At 37.6% G+C, this 17,015-nt stretch overlaps 1 pseudogene; it reads left to right on the forward strand.

The window, feature by feature from the left end:
• LOC149165469 (lysine histidine transporter-like 8) overlaps window positions 1-16,243 on the forward strand; it is a 35,558-nt pseudogene extending 19,315 nt beyond the window's left edge.
• Window positions 16,244-17,015: the final 772 nt, after the last annotated feature.

A 17,015-nucleotide genomic window follows, 5' to 3' on the forward strand; every position in this document is an offset into this window, starting at 1 on the left:
CGTGTTTTTGGCCTATCCTGTGCATCTGAAGGAAGAAGGCGATCACCTACCAGTACCTTGCACCATTACTCCTCAACGACTGCGTTCAAAGAGCAGAATGGCTAAGAGAGAAAGGACAATCCTCGAGCAGTTAAATGCCTTCAGCAGTTATGGTAATTTATTCATACAACACTCCACCTGCTTGAGGAGTACAACAAAGTACAAGAGAATGTCAAATTCATTCATTGAAACAGCACATCGTAGCAGAGGCCCATTTTAGACAGTTAATGTGGTTGGTGGTCAATTATGACCCCTCCACGCATAGAACAACAGGATATCTTTGTAAACAAACTCTATATATACCCAGAAACAAGATGTAATGAGGGTTGATGGTTGTAGTTTTGATGTAAGGTTCAACTTCTGGAGACTGTAACTACTGTGATACCTGCAGCGTCTGGTCTTCATTTTCAGCTAATACAAGCTTCTTTTGTTGTTAATTGCTCACTTTCCACTTCTATTTTGTTCTAGGCTGCACCTGTTATGTATTTTTCATTTGCTCTTGATGTTTAGCATTAGAGGGGTTGTCATCCCACCTCTGTGTTAAAATATAGTATGTATTATTGAATGTGCTATGCAGGTTTCTATTTACTTAGTGCCAGAGAGCTGTCATCCTGTCTGTGCATTAGGAAATAGATTTGCAGACCTCTTTACTAGTTGCAGCCGGCCATTACATGGTCTTGTGCATCTGCTGGTGTGGTCAGTATTCTCCATGTTCACTTAATCCTAAAACTGTGAGTAATTGGTGGTCTAAAGCCTTGTAGCCTGGGGGTGTTCACCCATGTCTGGGGTTAAGCATAGTAGAAGTGGTTATCTGGCTTGAACATGCATCATTCCTTCCATTCCTCCACCTATTTCCAACATTTTTGTTGAGTTTGTAATGTTCCCGAGCATCTCTGAGATACAACCTAGGAAAGTTTCTTGGGGTGATAACATTAATTGGCGCCATTGTCGGGGAGAGGAGACTGAAGCTTAGCTTCCCTTGGAAACGACACAGTTCCAAATTTTGATGATAGACAAGGTCTGGGCACATTTCTGGTTGTAATCATCTATCTGGTGACTCTACTGGAGGAAGACCAACCTTTGGCGACTCCACATTGCAATTCTGGCTCAGTTTGTGACTCGAAGAAATCCTTAGAAATCACTAGATGAATCAGTGCCTGACCCTGAGAAGATTGTCAAGTTGAAGAAAACATCATAGAAAGGAGCATCAGGATCAGGTAAGCCTAAGAAAACTCATGCATCTCTGAAAGATAAGGTTATAGCTGAAGATATACAGTTTGAAGTTTTAGAGCCTAGCTTTGCAAGTGAGAAACTTCCTTTAGAGATTCATACAGCTCCTTGTTCAGTTAGTTTCCCTTTGAATCTCAGTCCAAAGAGAGTTTCCCACATAGTCCATAACATCCCTTTGTCTCTGTCATCCATTTCATTGTTTCATACTGCTCAATCTGCCAATGTCCTTCCACATACCCCAGTCATGGCAGGCCAGCAAGCACCTACGAAGATAGAAAGAATTGTAACTGCCAGGTATGGACCTCTGGTCTTGCCCGTTCCTTTGAACACTATGCCTACAAGAGAATACCAGAAGTATATGCCTAAGTTCACTAGTACAGAGGGAGTAATAGCAGAAGAACACCTTGAAGCTTTCTGTAGTTATGCTGATAACTTGGACATAAGTGAAAATGATGTGTGGATGAGAGTTTTCGTACAAAGCCTTGATGGAGAGGCTAGAAAGTGGTTCAAAGAACTAGCCCCTAGATCTATTGATGATATTGAAGCCTTAGATGATGCATTTTTGAAGCACTGGGAGATAAAAAAGATTTTCTATATTATCATACTGAGTTTGGTAACCTGAAGAGGGAGAATGGGGAATCTTTGCTTGATTTCAATAAAAGATTTAATCATATATAGTAAGATACCAGCTGAGGTAAAGCCTACCCCCACTTCTGCCAAACTCACCTATGCCAATGCTTTTGACTCTGATTTCTGTCTGTTATTGAGAGAAAGAAGATGTGCCACTCTAGCTGACATGCAGGATGTAGCACTAGAGGTGGAATCCAATATTATGGCTACAGAAAAGCTAAAAAGTCATGTTGATAGAAGGAGTCAGAGAGGCGAGGCTTCTTCTTCCTTTGCTTCATCTTCAGGTCCAAAATTAGATAAAATGACTAAGATGATAGAGTCATTGGCTGCTAAAATATCTAAGCTGAAGGTTGAGAAGAATTCAGGAAAGACAAGGCAGCATAATACATTTGCTCCAAGAAATCCAAATCCATTCAGAAGAGCAAATGAACAGTTACAAATAATTCAGAGGGGAAAAGAACCAAATGAAGAACAAAAAGTTAAAGCTCCTTTCCAGAATGTAGTCATGGAGGAGGAAAAGATGAAGATGAAATTCATTGTATGGAAGATAATGGCAGTGTTGCTTTTTTTACATTGGTTGCATATGAAGAATCATTGCTGCAGGACCAAATAAGTTAAGAATCGGACATAGAAGCTATTCTGCAGACTGGTGAACAGCAAAGATATAATCTGAGGTCAAATGCAAAAAATGTCAAGGAGAATCCTACCCAAAGAGCTGCTGTCCAAACAGAGTCACAGAATATCAGGCAGAAAATACCAGCAATTGATCCAATCATCCTCAAAGCTCTAGTCCAAGAGGTAAGAAGTTCTGATAAGGTGCCTGCCTCTTTCAGCTTTGAGTCAGAAGTCCAGAAGTTAAAAATATATGTGCCTCTGGTAGAGTTGGTAAAGAGTGAAGTGTTTAGAAAGCTTATCCTTGAAGCTCTTGAGCTGGAAACCACACAAACCTCCACTGACTCTGTCAATTTGCAAGATGATAAGCCCGTTATTGTGCTTAGCCCCATGATTGAACCTGCTGATAATAATTCTGCATCTTTTTATGTTTCATTGACCATTCATGACAAAATCCTCCACAACTGCCTGCTAGATACAGGGGCCATCCACAATTTGATGCCTAAAGCTGTCATGGACGAGTTAGGCATTGACATCACTAGACCATATCATGATTTATTCTCTTTTGATTCAAGGGAAGTGAAATGCCTAGGATTAATCAAAGACTTGGCCATTACCTTAACTCATCTGCCCATGAAGAGTATGATGATGGATATTGTGGTAGCAGATGTCCCTCCTAAGTTTGGCATGCTACTGTCTAGAGGATGGATTAAGAGACTAGGTGGGACATTACAGAAAGATCTATCTTATGCCACTGTCCCAGTTTTTGGAGGAGAAAGCAGGAGATTGTACAGAGAAGTGCAGCTGGCATACATCATCAGTGATGAGAAGGATCCTACTAATCATCCCATATATGTTGTGGACACAGATTTTGGAGCATGTATTCTCCAAATAGAAGAATCTCAGAAGGCCTCAATGCAGATCAAGAAACCAGTTCAGGCTAAAGAAGAGCAAGGAAGTCAAGTTTGGGAGATGTTCTTTGATGGAGAATGTTCCAGGGAGACTACAGGAGCAGGGGTGGTGCTAGTATCTCCAGAGCAAGAAAGCACACATCTGTCTTTCAAGCTGGCTTTTCAAGTCACTAACAATATAGTAGAGTATGAGGCTCTGCTATTGGGCCTTAATGCAGCTAAAGACAGAGGAATCAGGAACATAAGGGTGTTTGGAGATGCTGATTTGATCATTCAGCAAGTAAACAAAACATTTCAAGCAAAGCACCCAAGGCTGAAAGCGTACAGAGATGAGGTATGGAGACTCAAAGATTCTTTTGATAATTTCTGTATTTCATATATCCCTAGAGCCAAAAATCAGCTTGCTGATTCCCTTGCTATGTCTGCTAGCATGTTTGTCCCTCCCATGCCTCCCAGACTAGTTTATGAAGTCCAAATGAAGTATAGGTCATCATTGCCTGATAATGTCCAGCATTGGAAAGTTTTTGAAGATGATGATGAAATAAATAGGTTTCTGCAAGCCATTGAGGAGTTTTCTGAAATGCAAATTGACCAAGAGAATGAAGCCTTGGAAGAAAACCCCCAATCACAGCTTAGAAATAAAATTGGCAAAGATAACATTGTCCAGCTTCCCAGTAATTATATACCTAAGGGTTTAATTCCTTTAGAAAGACTGTTTGACCAGAATGATGTGCCTTACAAGGCTGCTAAAAAAGAAGATCAATCTGCATTCTGTAAGGATGATATAGGAAGTCCAGGTCAGCCTAGATACATAATTCTTTCTTCCCATTTGTCTGTTGATCAAAGTTCTGAATATCGCAATCTAATGAAGCAATTTGCTGATGTGTTTGCCTAGGAGTATAGTGACCTGAAAATCTATGATAAAAAGATTATTCAGCATAAAATCCCTCTGAAGAAAGACACCATACCTTTCAAACAAAAGTTGAGACTAATAAATCCTATGCTTCTTCCTCTGATTGAAAAAGAAATTAAAAAGTTGCTGGCTGCCAAGATCATAGTTCCTCTCAGATATTCAAAATGGGTAGCCAACTTGGTGGTAGTGAGGAAGAAAAGTGGAGAAATCAGACTCTATGTTGATTTCAGAAACTTGAACAAATGCTCTAAGAAAGACAATTATCCTCTACCCAAGATGGAGCATTTGCTGTAAAAAGTCTCAGGAGCTAAAGTATGTCTTTCTTGGATGGATTTTTAGGGTTTAATCAAATTGTTGTGCATCCAGATGACCAAGAGAAGACTATATTCATCACTCCTTGGGGCACTTTTATGTATGCCAAGATGCCTTATGTGTTGATGAATGTTGGAGCTACCTTTCAGAGAGTTATGGATATAGCATTTGTGGGAGAGAAGGATAATTTTGTCCTTATCTACCTTGATGATATAACAGTATATTTCAGCAGCCATCAAGATCATTTGCAGCATTTAGAGAAAGTGTTTCTGAAGTGCATGAGGTTTGGGATTTCAGTCAATCCTAAAAAATCACAATTTGCTTTAGAAGAAGGCAAGTTGTTAGGACATGTTGTTTCTGCTGCAAGTGTCCGAATTGACCCAGAAAGAGTAAAAGCAATACAGACTTTGTCTGTCCCGAGATCAAAGAAGGATATTCAGTCCTTTCTGGGCAAGATTATTTTTGTGAGGAGGTTTATCCCAAATTTTGCAGAGCTGATGAAGCATATTACCTCCATGTTGAAAAATGGGTCAGAGATCAAATGGACTGATATAGAAAGAGGATCTTTTGAGTCCATTAAGAAAGCTATTATGGAGGCTCCCATTTTAATAAGTCCAGATTACAAAAAGGAGTTCCATATATTTTCTTTTGCCTCTAATGACACCCTTGCAGCAGTGTTATTGCAAGCAGATGAAGAAGGCTCAGAGCATCCGGTGGCATTTTTCAGCAAAAACTTAAGGGATGCTGAGCTGAGGTATGATATCATTGAAAAACAAGCATATGCTCTTATCAAATCCTTGAAAGCTTTCAGAGTTTACATTCTGCATTCCAAGATAATTGCATATGTACCCTCTGCTGCAATAAAATATGTCTTAACACAACCTGATGCTGATGGAAGAAGGGCTAAATGGATTGCAAAGCTAATTGAATTTAATATAGAATTAAAGCCCACCAAACTTGTCAGAGGTCAGGGTCTTGCCAAGTTATTGGCTGAAGAAAATTGTAGATCATTGGATATTGATTTCCTGTGCACAATTGCATAAATTGGTCAGACAGATGAAGAAGAGGAAGCAGCTGAACCAGAGAGAAAGCAGTCAGTGGCCAAAAATCTAGCTTCTTGTGATTGGTATTCTGCAATAGTTAAATTCTTGCTGAAGCTAGAAATCCCTCCAGGCTCAAGCACAAGTCAAGCCAGAACTATAAAGCTTAGGGCAGCTAAATATTGCATTAATAAAAATCTGCTCTATTGGAGGGATCCATCTGGAATGCTTTTGAGGTGTCTGGACAAAGAACAGTCAATAGAAGTCATGCAGCAATTTCATTCCAGCATGTGTGGAGGGCACCATTATTGGAAAACCACTGCCCATAAGATTCTCAGAGCCGGGTACTATTGGCCCAGTTTATTTTTTTTATATATTTTCATTTGTTAAATCTTGTGACAGGTGCCAAAGATTTGAAGGAAGGAAGCAATTGAAGTCCCTGCCCTTAAAACCAATACATGCAAAAGGACCTTTTCAGCAGTGGGGCTTGGATTTCATTGGAGAGATCAATCCACATTCCAGTGGCCAGCACAGATGGATATTAGTAGCCACTGATTATTTCACTAAGTGGATTGAAGCAATCCCTACCAGGAAGGCTGATCATAATGTGGTCATGAAGTTTTGAATTGAAAATATCTTTACCAGATTTCGTTGTCCACATAAGTTAGTCACAGACAATGCAACAACCTTCAGGGCAAAGGAATTGGTGGATTTGTGTGATTCAATGGGTATTAAACTGGTTCATTCCACCTCATACTATCCTCAAGGTAATGGTCTAGCAGAATCCTCTAATAAAAGCATGATAAGGATAATTAAAAAACTGCTAGAAGACAAAAAAAAGAATTGGGATTCTAAGCTCAAGTATGCACTGTGGGCTGATAGAGTGACCATTAAAAAATCCACAGGAAATTCTCCATTCAGGATGGTATATGGCACTGTAGTTGTATTCCCAATTCAGTTAACTCTCCCTGTGGCATACTTTCTGCAACAAGAACAAAATGAGGAAGAAGACATGGCAAAAAGGATCACTGATTTGGCAGAGGTACATCAAATCCGAGAACAGCTGATTGAAAAGGCTGCAACACATCAGAAAAAGATCAAGGAAGCTTTTGACAAAGGGACAAAATCAGATTGTTTTCAGGTTGGAGACTTGGTTCTGAAATGGGATGCACTGAAAGAAAAGAAAGGCAACCATGGGAAGTTTGATGCTTTCTGGACAGGGCCTTTCATCATTTCTCAGATTCAAGGGAACAATACCTTCATACTGAAAAGTATGGGGGGAGAAGCAGTTTTTGATGGCCCAGTTAATGGGCGTTTTTTGAAAATTTATGTGATTTAAGGTCTTTTGGCCTTAAAAATTGTAAATATTTGATTTTAGCAGTCTTAGTGTAGGTTCAGTCAAACTCCATGCCCAATGGAACACTAGGAATTTTGCTAATTTGTTTTCATCAGGAAGGCATTGATCTGCAGGTTCTTGAGACCTCACAGGGAGGATCTCATCCCCAGAAGGAGCCAGTGTTAGCTCTGCTACAGTTCGAGGAGCTGAGGTGGACTCGGTTCTTGGTTTTGCTAAAAGAAGATTCTTAATGGCCGCTTTAACCTTTCCCTCCGCCTCATCTGTCTCCATTTCCCGGGTCACTCGTTAAAATCCATATAAAGCTCTTAACCTCGAGAGCGGAGCTTAAACTATCATATAACTGTATTCATGTGACCGCGTGCGTTCACCAACTTTCCCCGCCACCACAGCCCTTTTTCCCACGCGCTAAACCCTGTTCTTTTCCTCCACCGTCGATCGCATCCACCGTGAGATCCAACGGTGATCGCTCATCCCACGCCCGTAACTTAACCACACGTTAATGCGCAGGGAAAGCGGTTTCCCGCCGGTCCCATCCGCCACGTGTCGTGCTGTAAATGTGATCGCGAACCCATATACGGATACCGCCGCAGCTCCAAAAGCGGTGTGGGGAATACTGCCTGCCAACAAAACCACCCTCCCCGCTCGCTAACCCTCGTGTAAATTCCTCACGCGACGACCATTGGATCTCCCCACCCGAGATCCAACAACCCACGATCTCCCTGCTCATGTACCTCTCGATACTCCTTATCAAACGATCTTCGTCGTCCATACGTGTGATCCGATGGCTCATAATCACTCTGCCCCGCGTCCTCCCAATGCCTCCCGCCAAGAGATCTCAGCCATCCGTCTGTTCCATCCAACAGCTAATATTTATTCCCTACCCTCCATTCATTCCTCATGCAATTTTTGTGTTTTTGGCCTTTCCTGTGCATCTAAAGGAAGAAGGCAATCACCTACTAGTACCCCGCGACATTACTCCTCAACAGCTGCGTTCAAAGAGAAGCATGGCTGAGAGAGAAAGGAAAATCCTCGAGCAGTTAAACGCCTTCAGCAGTTATGGAAATTTATTCATACAACACTCCACCTGCTCGAGGAGTACAAAAAAGTACCAGAGAATGTCAAATTCATTCATTGAAGCAGCAGATCGTAGCAGAGGCCATTTTAGACAGTTAATGTGGTTGGTGGTCACTTATGACCCCTCCACGCATAGAACAACAGGATATATTTGTAAACAAACTTTATATATACCCAGAAACAAGATGTAATGAGGGTTGATGGTTGTAGTTTTGATGTAAGGTTCAACTTCTGGAGACTGTAACTACTGTGATACCTGCATCGTCTGGTCTTCATTTTCAGCTAATACAAGCTTCTTTTGTTATCAATTGCTCACTTTCCACTTCTATTCTGTTCTAGGCTGCGCCTATTATGTATTTTTCATGTGCTCTTGATGTTTAGCATTAGAGGGGTTGTCATCCCACCTTTGTGTTAAAATCTAGTATGTATTATTGAATGTGCTATGCAGGTTTCTGTTGACTTAGTGCTAGAGAGTTGTCATCCTGTCTGTGCATTAGGAAATAGATTTGCAAACCTCTTTACTAGTTGCAGCCAGCCATTACATGGTCTTGTGCATCTACTGGTGTGGTCAGTATTCTCCATGTTCACTTAATCCTCAAACTGTGAGTAATTGGTGGTCTAAAACATTGTTGTTTGGGGGTGTTCACCCAAGTCTGGGGTTAAGCACAGTAGAAGTGGTTATCTGGCTTGAATATGCATCATTCCTTCCATTCCTCCACCTATTTACAACATTTTTGTTGAGTTTGTAATGTTCCTGAGCATCTCTGAGATACAACCTAGGAGAGTTTCTTGGGGTGATAACAATGCTAATGGATTTTACCTTCTTGGGATGGTATGTAGAATGTTCTTGATTTCTCTGTCTTTTTTCTTTCATGTTTTCATTGGTTTTTTAACAAAATTGATTTTTAGATTCATCAAAATATGATATGATGTTAGATCACATGGATGTATTTTTCAAAATAATTTGAAGTGATTTTAGATTCATCTTGACCCTGATCTGTTATACTTAAAAAATGATCAAATTCCTCAGGTTAAAAATCTCAAAGTTTTCACACTGACTTGGTGTGATTAAATCATATTGATATTGCTATATCTAATTAGGTTGTAGAATGTGTCAGTCCAATTGAATGTAATGGATAAATACATGGATTTCCTCTGTAGAATGTGTCTCAGCTGCAATGGATAAAAATGTGGGTTGTCGTGGGTTTGTTTCTTTTGCAACCTTTGTTTTCATTTGCATTTTCTTTTTTCTTTGATATTTGTATTGTGACATTATTTGAGATTTGTATCATAACTTAGAACTGAGTTCTATTAGTTTTATATTTAAATAGATCCATCTTTAACTAATATTTAAATAGATCCATCTAAACTCCATAACTCCATATCTGTTCAAATAAATATTGAATTTTTAAAAATAACAATTTTATGTTTTGAATTCCTAAAAATAACAATTTTAATGTTTTTGCACCCAATCGACAGAGTTAAATAGTCATTTAAGTTGTTGGGATTCAAAATAATTGATATTACTACCTTGGCTTTAGAATGTGCCTTTTAGAGCTATGAATATAGAAGTGTGTTGTTGTGGGTTTATTCCTTCTTTAACATTGTTGTGATTTGTAGTTTCTTTCCCATGAGTATAAACAAGATTCCTAGATCTGTTCAAATAAATATTGAATTCCTAAAAGTACCAATTTTTATGTTTTGAATTCTTAAAGGTAACAATTTTTATGTTTTTACACCCACTTGATGGGCTTAAATAGTCCTTTAAGCTGTTGGGATTCAAAATCATTGATATTACTACCTCTACCTTGGTTGTAGAATGTGCACGTGCCTCTCAGAGCTATGAATATAGAAGTGTGGTGTTGTGGGTTTATTCCTTCTGCAACTTTGTTGTGATTTGTACTTTCTTATCCATGAATATAAACATGAGCTGGGGAATAATTTGTTTGACCATAGCATACATGTGGCAACTCTACACTATGTGGGTTCTTATCATGCTTCATGAAGTTGTTCTGAGGGAACGCTACAACAAATATGTGGAGCTTGTGCATGTTGCATTTGGTAACAATAATATATACCTTCTGCAATTACAATCTTGATATCTAGGCTTCTTTATTACTAAGCTTAAGCTACATGCCTGTTTCAATTGGATATCAAAGTGTGGATTGCTATCTCCAATGCAGAGTCCATACAATCTTCAATTTTAGGTCTAAAAATATGAGTTTAGATATATTTTTTGTAGATCTAATAGATTCAAGTATATATTAATGTTGGATATAATAATCCTAGATGGAAGGAATGTATGAATGTCAATTTTTCTTTAAACATTGCAGGGGAGAGGCTTGGTGTATGGTTGACTCTATTTCCAATTGTTTATCTATTAGCCAGGATGACAACTTCCCTGATACTGATTGGTGGAGAGACAATGAAGTTGTTTTTACAAATTGTTTGTGGCCCAACTTGTGGATCCAATCCACTTACTATAGTGGAATGGTATTTGGTTTTTGTGTCCCTTTGCATTGTTTTGTCCCAGTTGTCTAATCTTAACTCCATAGCAGGACTCTCCCTTATAGGTTCTATAACTACAATTACATATTGCACTATGGTCTGGGGTTTGTCCACAAGAAAATCTAGACCCTTGGGCATATCTTGTGAAAACCTAAAGGCCAAGACAGACACTACAACAACATTCTCAGTCTTGAATTCATTGGGAATTATTGCTTTTTCCTTCAGGGGTAACAATCTTGCTTTGGAAATATAGGTATTATGCTTTTGTAGCAGCATAGACTTGTGTTTCCTTATGATTTCTTATCTTTGTCCATATTTTTTAGAGAAGGTTACATGTTGATAGCTTACCTTATAGATGATGTTTCTTTCCTGTGATTGACTAGGAAGTTGTATCTGAGAATGCAGGCTACTATGCCATCTAGTCTCAAGCATCCTACCTTTGTACCAATGTGGAGAGGAGCAAAGGTTGCTTATTTACTTGTGGTCATGTGCATGTTCCCCATTGCAATTGGAGGTTACTGGGCTTATGGATATTTTGTAAGTATCGATCACTTGCCTTCTCAAACTTGTATTTGAGTAAAATCATAGATGCTTTGACTTTCTATATCTTATTGATGTATTTTATGGCAGTAAATCTAATGTTGTTAATTTATTTCTTCATAGTTTGTTATGCCAAGTTGCCAACAATATATTTCCCTCCCGTGCCTTAGGAACCTGCATCATTCAAATTTTGTTGTTAATTGGTTGGTCTCATAATATTCTAGTTCATATCGTTGTGCATATCAATTGTTCATAAAGAACACAATCTTTTACCATTATGGAGTATCATGAACTTACTTTAACTGGTATCATTTTGGAATTTTACATTTGTTACTTAATGGATCCTCTTTTATAGCCATATTTAACTTGTATTAACTAACTTGTATGTAGTTTTCACTTCTTGTGACATGAACAACAAAAAGACAACCATGTTCAAGAAAACCATGTTTGAAGTTGTTTCCTTGGTAATTGAGGAATTTGGTTCACTTAACCTAGGTGCAATTTAGGTTGAGGCTTCTTGCATTGATATTGTGGTCAATAGTTGGTGAATACACTTGCTTTATCAAACTAGACACATAAGATTCCTCTTATCTGACTCCATTCTATGTGCAGATCCTCTACCTGACAATGTTACTTCTCTACTTTTGTTGGGCATATTACTGTCATAGGCCTTTCTCTGTAAGAGTGTCCTAAAGAATTGTATCCCAATGCCTCACTTATTTTAGTTGTAACATAGTCTTCTCCACTTTTCACTTTTAGCTGCAATGCAGGGTAAAATTAAATATTAAAAGTCATGTGAAGGGCGATTTAAAAATAAAACCGTCATAAAAAAAATTATCTGATGGGTAGGGGGACCTATCAAATTTAACGCCTGCACGGGAGGCTTGTAGGAGGCACATCATTGATAACAGAAGTGTGGGGTTTGATGGTTCTTCACAGTATTCTCATAGTAGAGGGGAAATAATATTTGTTGCAGTGAAGGTGAGTCGAACAGAGCTTGCAATTGCTACATAGAGCAGATGGATCAGGTAATGCTCTCCAAGTTTGCTTCACCCCCACCAACGCTTGCAGGAAGGTATGTCTCTTCTTTCAATTTTCTCTCATACCCATTCATGTCTTTTTTTTACTTCAATTTCTTTGTGGAAATGCACTCCAACCCTTAGTGTCTTGCACAAATATTTTCCATTCTTATTTTTGAGTTTTTATCAATTTGATAAAAACGAAGTTTGTTGGGAGAAATTTCTATCGAAAAAGTAGCTATGGTTGGAATACTCTTTATATACTTGGCTTGAATTACTAGTTTTTCTGTCACTTGGAAAATGTGTCTGTTGCTTACTAGTGCAGAGTAATTAGGGTTAATTTATGGCCAGAAAATGGGATTACAACTTGTTGAGGGAAGCTTTGGCATAATATAATTTCCATTCATTAACTTATCACAAATTTATATGATTTTTCTACTTCGATTTTTTTGAACTGCTAGAAATTCTGGTCTTGCACATCTTGAACTTTGCCCGTAATGCTACATCCTCCACTTTATCAACTTGAAAACATTTCCACTAAAACTCCTAGATAATACATTACCATTTTTTTAATGTTATTTTTTATTTACTACTTCAACTGAGATCCGTGACTGGGGTATCTATTCTGCCATATTTTCCTAGGTGTTGTATCTGGTTCCATCCACATGGAAGTTGGAGAAGCCTGCTTATGCAAGTGAGACAACTAGCTTGTATGGAAAGATGGTACATAATGGGTGAATATGTGGCTTGAGACCCAGACCCTGTGACTAGGGTATCTATTCTGCCATATTTTCCTAGGAGTTGTATCCGGCTCCATCCACATGGAACAACTTGCTTATGCAGGTGGGATAGCCCGCTTGCATGAACAAGATGGCACACAAGGGGTGAACATGTTGCTGGGGGATTTGAACCTTTTGTGGGGTAATGAAACACTCTCACTCTATATGTTGAGGAAATCAAGCGTATTGTACAATGGTACTATTCCAAGTTCCAACTTGATTTTGTCTCTAGTTGTTGTATACAAGTACAAAACAAGTGACTCTCATGAAGATATGCTGACAACTTGTCTATGATTGTCATGTAATCCCCATCTATATTTGTTTTCAAATGATCAAATTAAGCATGTATCCACTATTTCTTGAGGAACTTTAATTCTACTTTTCATTCTGAGATTGATAAACGTCTATGATGAGAAATAACTTGACGAAATGACATGTACTTATTATCTACATTGTTTATTATAATACTTAACTATGCATTTTTTGTCTAACCAGTTGTACACAATGTCAGGGGTCTACGACAAATCCACTACATCCATCAAGGATGGGATTTCCAGGATATAAAGTAAATTTTCTTGGCCATCCCTTATTTTCTGGGGATGCCTTGAAAAATTCCCAGGACATGTCTTACTAAAAGTGGATGCCCATAACATGGCCATCCCCTATACTTGGATGGATTCTTTGTCTTTTCTTGACCACTCTTGCTTCCTACAGGGAGACATGGATACTTCTAACAATCTCCTACTGCCCCTTGGCCATGTGTGTGTTTTAACTTTAAATTCCATTAACTTTTTATTTTTATCAAACTCAAATCTCCTTTATTAACCTAATGTAACTTACTAAAAAATCTACACCTCAAACAAAACCCTAAAACTAAAAGTCACTTACAAATAAAATTTTGCAACTGAATAAAGGGGCTGCTTGGGGTAGTGATGAGCCTTGGTAAAGGGATAATGACAATAATGGGGGAATTATTAGATTGCATGGATCTAGAAGATCAAGATGTTCTATCTGAGCTAGGTTAATGATACACCCTTTTCTCTTTTTAATATTTTCATTTAGATTATGGTGATAATGTATTGTTGTATGCTTAATTTTCCTTTGAATGAGAAGATCATTGATTCACCAATTTTAAAAATTATTTAATTTGGTGCTTGCAATGTGCATATTTATTTCATCGTATCTAACATTACAATATTCTCTAGTTGTATTTACCATTTCTATTGGCTTAGACATTATGTGTGTGTAAATTATGTTTTATGTGTTACCACATCCAGTATATCCCATGCTGCCTCCATTTCTCTTGCCCCTTTCCCACATTTTCTTGAAATAGACCACCATATGCACTAGAGATTGCCATATTATGTTTGAAGTGCAGAGAAACACAAGCCTCAATTCAAAGTAATGCCACACACCACATAGAAGCCCCCAAACAAGAGAGCCCACCACCAATAGAGCAAATGAAACCAAGAGCAGACCACATTACCAGGTGACTACCCAAGAAAATCCTTGTGGAAGTCCTACCTAAGTGAATAGAGCCTATCTAGTACTTAATGGACCCATCTCTAATGTGATGACCAATCAAAAAATCCATGTAAGAGAAACCACTGCCAATAGAGAGGTAGACCTTGCCTAGCCATATAATGAAATCCAAATTGCCCCTAATGGAATCTCATCTGAACCAATATCCATGGATTTCCAATCCCCTTCCCCCCAGATGACCCACAATGTCTGCCATGAACCAAAATAAACTCATATAGACGTGGGAAAACTTCCAATGGAAACAAGCCACCGCATCACATCCTTACATAAAGGAACTCTCGAGTGTGGATCTACACCCAACCAAGAGTGAGGGAAACACAATACTATCAATGGGCACCAGAATCCTACTCTATTCCCCCCTGAGCCCACTAATCACCTACATCACCCTGAACAATTGTGCTAAAATACTAGAACCAAGAACCTGTAGCCCAAGCGAGTGTGTCAAAACAAGTCGAAATCCTCAATAATAACCGACTGATATATGCATATTTAATCTGCACAACACCAATATCCTCAACAACACCTTCTCCAGCATCACCAGCTTTATCAACCAAACCTCCTTGCCATCCTTCTCTATAACTTGGGTATCTTTATTGGAAGTTGCAATCTACACAACAGCAATAGTCGCTACACCAACACCAGCTACACTAAATCCAACAACAACAACATTTCTAGCCAAAACTCATTTTCCTAGAACCCAACATCATATTCAGATGACAATACTCACAAATAGAGAAACGATGGGTATTTGCTTTGAGATTACCTGTGAAATTTGAAGCTCGGATTTCTCTGGTGTTACAAATCAAACATAGGGCCCGGGTTGAGAAACACAAGCAGAAGAGTGGCCATGCTTTTGTCGCCTACATTATGGATAAAAGTAAGAATATACAGATCCAAAAAGAGAGACATATTATTAAGGTGATTGAAAGGTAAGGTGAACCTGAGAATTCAATGCCAAAAAGAAAGGTGGATCCTTTAACTAATCTAATGGAACCAAGGTGATGTATAGTTTCTTGTTATCACTAGTTTCAAATCAATGGACAAAATGATTAAAAAAAAGGAAAAAACACTCTAGTAATGTATAATTTAAACTCCATAGTATGAGATAAGCAAATATATTGTAAAAAAACTAGATTAAATAATGGTCTTGTCTAAACCATATAGATAAGTCTCATTTTAATTCAAACACCTAACTTTAAAGTAGAAAAAATTAAAAAAACCAAACTAAATCTTGAGTGAAAAAATTATAACATAAGTAAATATAAAAACCAAAAATAAAATAAAATCTTCAAATCTATCTATTTTATTCTCTTTTATATATATAAGTATAATTCTCAATAATTTTATCTATAAAAAAATTATAATTATAAATCTTATTTTATTAACCAATAATACATAATTAAACCTTAAAATAATACATTCATACTATTATCCCCTCATCTTAATCATTTTTCTATATTCCAACAACAATAAATGTCAATATATTTAAAATAATCAAATCTATAAACATAGAAAACATTCACAATAAACTCACGGAAGGCATAAATACTTTCTTTATGGTATTCCAAAAATTATAGATGCCAAAATGTTTAAAATAATAAAACGTGCATATATGTATAAACACATTAAAGCCAGTTTCTAAGGGTGGATATGGATTTAGAAAAAGACGTCATGAAACTAGTATGTGTTATGCGTTTGCAGGTAGTTGAGAGTAATATCGATTTCGATAGATGGTAATTATTGTAGGTTTTAACTTCGTAAAGAAATTACATGTATACAAATTCTAAAACAAAGAAAATAAATAATGCGAGAGCATAATACATAAAACACATATATATAGAGATTCTCTCCTGGATCCCAAAACCAGCTTGATTTTTCATTATATTCCTTTCAATGTTACAATACATATTTATAGATGCGGAAGCATCCAATACCATGGACCGAAAACCATCGCGTCTAAAACCATGGACTGAAAACCATAGGTAGGTTCGCCCAACCTAATATAGGGTCCAAAAAAAATTTCCCAACGCACTGCCCGGATCCTGTAGAGGGGGGCCACGCGCCGCCCTCAAACCCCCCGTTTGTGCAATCGGCGCAACGAAGGGGGGCTCCGCCCCTCCTCTAACCCACCGGTTCACTACATAGGTTAGTCGTGAAAAGAATATAACACAACCCAACATTTACATCCATTTTGAAATGTATATTTAAAAAAATTAAACTAAAAAAATTAATACTTTTTAATGTAAGTATAAACAACTTTTAGACATTCCCTCCATTGTCACTTTCTTTAGATTTCGAGGATCTTCATAGATTAATGAAAGCTTATTTTAATTTCAGTTTTTGAAAATTCGAGAGGAATTGATTTTATGTAAATATTATTTTTGTTTAGAATTAAAAATAATAATAATAATAAATAAATATTAAATTATAATTTTAAGAATTTTATTTTTATTGACGTATATAGAGTAGGAATTAGTTTAATATATTAATTTTTTTTTTCTCTGCAAAT

This window comes from Pinus tabuliformis, chromosome 5_1 (assembly GCF_031772625.1).
Source record: "Pinus tabuliformis cultivar Carrire ecotype Pingquan chromosome 5_1, CPIR1, whole genome shotgun sequence".
NCBI lineage: Eukaryota > Viridiplantae > Streptophyta > Pinopsida > Pinales > Pinaceae > Pinus > Pinus tabuliformis.